Source organism: Fukomys damarensis, unplaced genomic scaffold (genome assembly GCF_012274545.1).
Source record: "Fukomys damarensis isolate Sample0158 unplaced genomic scaffold, DMR_v1.0_HiC HiC_scaffold_30, whole genome shotgun sequence".
Classification (NCBI taxonomy): Eukaryota; Metazoa; Chordata; class Mammalia; order Rodentia; family Bathyergidae; genus Fukomys; species Fukomys damarensis.
Genome location: NW_022900942.1, coordinates 68,158,051 through 68,163,462, shown reverse-complemented (window position 1 = coordinate 68,163,462; position 5,412 = coordinate 68,158,051).

Below are 5,412 nucleotides of genomic sequence, written 5' to 3'. Positions count from 1 at the left end.
GGGACAAGGGGAAAAATGAGAATCAAGACCTATTACGTAAAGGTAGAAGATTCCAATGATGAATGTAACTGTATTGTATACCTAGATTGTACCAATAAACTCAATAAAAAGGAAAAAAAAAAAAAAGAGAGTGTGTTTGGGACAACATCAGTCCCCACACGTTCTGGGTTAAGTCAAGGTGCAGTGTCCTGAAACTGCCTCTAAAGCTCCGAAAAGCCTGCTTCCCTTTCCAATATCTGGTCTTTTTGAAGCAGAGTTTTCCTCAGGGACAGCAACCAAAACGAGATTACAGAGTGGGCTGGACACATGTCTCACTTTGAGTGTACTAAGCCCCTCACCCCCAGAGGGGACCGTCTGCAGGAAAACAAGCTCAGGGCTCCCGAGTCTGCATCATGGGGAGCTGTATAATTGATTCATTACGTATTACAGTGCAACAATACAGGAATAAAGTACACCACAAATATAATGCACACGAGTCATCCTGAAACCACAACCTCTAGTACAAAAACAGTCTTCCCGGAAATTGCCGAAAAGCTGGGGCCTGGCTGTTTCCAGGCGCCTTCCGGTTGGTTCTGCACTGTGCTGAGCACCAGGCTGTTACTTCTGCTGTCTGGGGAAGAACCACAAGAAAGAAGTCTCAACATGTTCAGAACAGCTGCAGTTGTTTCCCCAAACGTTTTTCACTGTAGTTGGGGAATGTGAGGATGTGGGACCCTGACTACAACAGGTGGCCAGGTGCTGGTGTGCACCCTGGACCCTGCCCCACCAGCGGGGATGGACCATTTTGTGGTGCGACAGTGCCCCCTCGTGGCCTCCTGGCAAATAGCCCAGGTGCCCCAGACCTGCATTGTCCCCAAGCACCGGATGGTCACCTGAGACCCACGCCTGTTTCCTTCTCTGCCGGACAGGCATGGCTTTCTGCTTTGGGCTCTGCCTACTATTTCTTGAGAGTCAGTTTCTCACAGGTCAGAAGACTGTTTCAGAGACAGCCCCAGGCATCCCTCCCTCCGCTTAGTTTTGCCAATCCCGTGTCTCCTGCCGTCTTCTGCTCCTGCTGCCTGGTCTGCAATCACAGTTGTCATCAGTTGCTGGAGTCCACCAATTTGACATTATGCTGATAATCAGCGGTTCAGGGGAAACAGACTTTCTGCTTGGAAAGTTCTGTGCATCACCCCAGATCTGCAAATGTTGGCCAGGGTCACGATGGGAAACTTGGAATTCAAACGGTGGATACTGGCCACACACCTCATGGCCAACACGGTGAAAACAGGGGAAACTGACTTTACTTCTGATCGGTGCGTGTGGGTCGGGACAGAAGGCCCTGGTGTTCACAGTATTTCAGGAACTGCCATGACTCAATGGTAAAAGGACAAATGCCTCAAATGGAGCACAGACAGATCATCTGTGGGATGTTTCTGTGAAGGAGAAACACGAACGGCCAATTCCCACATGGAGCGATCTCAAGACCGCAGTCCCAGGGAAACAAGAATCCCGAGCCTCACCCCAGAGGGTGAGGGTGATGGATCAGAAGAGAGGGGAGCACACACCGGAGGGAGGTGGAGAGGAGTGAGTCCTGCCGCGCTGCTGGTGAGAGCGCAAAATCATCTGACCACTTTGGGAAACCTTGCTTTTTTCTAAAAAACCTAAACATAACATTGCTGTATAACCCAGCTTTTAGGTAAAGCCCCAGGGAAACGAGACTTGTGTCCAGAAAAAGTCTTGAACATGAATGGTCACAGCAGCTTTATTCCTAACAGTCAAAAAGCAGAGACACGCAATCCTCCATGACAGCCAAATCAAGCACAATAGTGATGCTGGGAATTCAGATATGCAGGAAGATGCGAGTCCTTCCTTCCAGTGAAAATGTGCAAGTTTATGCTGGGAAAAACAGCACGCACAGGCAGGCGATTGTTACAGTTTCAGCCATCCAGGAGGTCTTGAGACGCACTCTGAATAAGCTGGGCCCGTGTGAGCCACAGTGAGCTGGCAGAACAGAGCTGAGCACGGAGCCGCAGGGACCTTCCTGGCAACCTCGGACAAAGGGGGCAAAGGCCGGTGGGGGACAGAGTCCCTTCAGCACAGCTGCACAGCGTTTGTGCAGCTCAAGCCCCAAATGTGGTGATACCAGACGCCGGGGAGGGTGTGGAGCAACAGAGCTCGCACGAGTTACTGGCAGCCGGGCCCAGCAGTGCATCCAGTTTGGAGGACAGCTGGCCTCTTCCTGCCAAGCCCACTGTTCAGAGACCACACTGCTTGGCGTTTACCTAGGTGAGTTGGGAACTGCATCACACATAATGAAACTTCACACATGCTTACAGTGACTTTATACATAGTCACCAAAACTTTGAAGCAACCAAGGTGTCCTTTGACAGGTGAATGGATAAACAATGATTCACTGATAAATGAAACGAGCTGTAAAACCGTAAAAAGACACAAGGGAACAGTACTACATATTACTAAGTGAAAGAAACCCACCCAAGGAGCCTGTGTACTAAACGATCCCCACTACATTACATCTAAGAAGGGCAACAGTGATGCATTAACTTTCTTGGGCTGTTTAATGGCCAGCTCTCAGGTCTGTGGGACACAACACCTGACACCCCTAACTTAGAGGAGGACAGGCTCTTGGCTTCAGAGGGCTCAGTCCACAGATGGTTGCTCCAAAGCAGGAACATCATGGTGGATAGGGCTGCAGAGCAAAGCTGCTCATGGTACTAGGGAAGCAGGGCATGGGAGGCGAAGGGCCAGTGCGTCTCTCAGGCCCTTTCAAGGCTTTGTCAAGTTGACCAAGATTAACCCTCACATTTCACCCACTGTCAACCGACACCCAAACACATCTCATACCAAACGAAGACAACAACAAGCTCATAACGCTACCCTACATGGTGTAATGTCCTGTGTAAAACAGAAAGTGCATGAATTCCTTCCCCAAAGTCTCCACAGTCCCAGCACTGCTCAAAGGCAGCTGACCTCATAGGCAGGAGATTTTCCCAGTGGGTCAGAGTCATCCCGTGCCCCTCAGGGAGCAGCACGCAGGCTGAGCTGGCTGTGTGAGAAGCACCTGCCCTGCAGCAAATGTAGAACAAGCCATGAAGCAGATTCCGCCCCGGAGCCTCCAGAAAGGAGCTCCACCTGCTGGCCCTGGCTGAAGGAGGCCAGACCCGCAGGATGTGTCAGCTAAGGGATGCCTGCTGTTTTAAGCTGTGTGCCTGTGGCAACTTATCAGGTAGCAGCCGGAGACTAATAGAGCATGCTTTCAGTTCGTGGGGTCAGCTTCCTGTTACTGTAACAAACACCTGGGATAATGCACTGAAAAGCGGGAAGTGTTATTTTGGCTCACGGAGGGTTTAGTCCTCACTTTCGGCCACAGGTCCACTCTTAGGGCCTGCGGTAGCTCAGAACATCACTGTGGGAACATGCCGCAGTGGTGACCCACGAACCTCACAGCCAGAATAAAAAAGAAGGGGGAGACCCGGGTCCCTCACAGGTGCTCCCCAGAGGCCTTAGGACGGCCCACAAGGCCTTGCCTCCTGATGGCTCTACCTCCCAGGAGCCATGCTGGGGACATTCAGGACACACTCCACAAGCGTAGGTAGGATTCTCCTGCCTCACAGTAGCTCTGCCTGTTGTCCCCAGGCAACCATTCAGACAAGGGAAGCCTTTTTGGAAACAAGGTCTTGCCCAGACTTGAAATCCTCTTGCCTCAGCCTCCAGGAGGGCTAGGATTATAGTCATGGCTGGCCAGAAGGGAACAAACAGGTAGGAACAGCATGGGGAAGAGGTGCCATATGGCACTACTGTGCGATGCCACTATCAGCAGTGACAGGTCAGAAGAGGAAAGTGGTACGTACATTCCAGGACCCCGGACAGAAAACAGGGGACACTATGTACCTGTTACCCCTAAGGACAGATGATACCAGGGAAGAGTGGTGCCCCTCACAGGGCACCTCCCACTTCCCTGGGACCCTAATGGTTAAGGCGGAGCCTCCCACAAAGCTCTGCCCACTCCCCTGGGACACTAATAGCCAAGGCGGGGTCTCCCACATGGCTCCACCCACTTCCCTGGGAGGCTGACAACTTGGGTGGAGTGTGTGTGAAGGGTGAGCTGAGTCATTCCTTTGTGCAGTCAATGCATAGCTGAATCTCCACAGTGTCCTTTTTTCATGCTAGTAAGTGGGGGTGGTTATTGCTCTTGATACAAGTGACCCTTTGGGGTAAAGATCAGTTCATACATTGGGGTTGCCTGTAGTCTAGACCGTGGGTCTGCTCCCTGGCCTGTGGACTCACTCACTGCCTATTTTTGTGTGCTATGAATACATTTCCATTTTAAATGCTTGAATAAAACACCAAGTTGGGGTTGCCTGTAGTCTAGACCGTGGGTCTGCTCCCTGGCCTGTGGACTCACTGCCTATTTTTGTGTGCTATGAATACATTTCCATTTTAAATGCTTGAATAAAACACCAAAAGGAGGACATTTCAGTCATATAAAAACTAAGAAATTAAAATTCAGTACTTACAAAGTTTTATTGGAATGGTCACACTTATGCATTTACAGGGTGTCTTCTGGCTGCTTCTGTGTCCTGCTAATGAAGCTATAACGCACAGTAGGACAGGCATTTGCCTTGCCCCCATGTTTATTTTCTAAGATGTTGTGTCCCAGAAATGTAACCAGTTGGGCTGCAGGGTGTTCCTGACCAATGTATCAGTGTTCTGTGACTGTGCTTCACAAAGTACCTGCTTAATGTATCAAAGTGTCTTGTTCAAACAGTGTAACTATCAGTACCTCATGTTTCTAAGTTTCTCCACTTCCAGTTATGTCTCTGCCCTAAAAGGTTCCTCTCAACTTCCTTTCCCCAACTGTATATAAACCAATGCTCACTGCAACTCGATGCTCAGAATTTGGAGTGGGCGAACTTCTCTGAGCCAGCTGATGAAAGCTTTTCCTCCATCTCTCTGAGTAACTTTTGGATTCTCCAGTCTTCCAACTGCTGTAGCTGTAACATAGTTGTACCACTGGATGCAACACTGAGCTGTAACACTTGGCTGCAACACGGAGCTATTCCACTTTGCCACATCTGGTTCCCTGAACAGGAATCTGATCATGCTGGCCCTATGAGCCACTGGTTTGGAGTTGGAGACTGGCTGCCAGGAGCACTGTCCGAAAAAGGAGACGGTGCACCTCTGCCCTGTTGGTCAGTTCCTCCTTCACTGGGTGGGGGTGACCGATAGTGCGCTTACTACTCCTGGAGAGGTGGACTGAAAAGTCCACTTTTAGGACTTCAGGATAAGGTTAAGGCCCTGGGGCCCAGTTCAAACCCAGTCAGTCCTGTCCCAGTGGACAGAAGGAGAGGCTGATCACCTCTCATGGTTTCAACCCAGAGACCTCTGACAGGACCTCCTGAGGGGGATGGA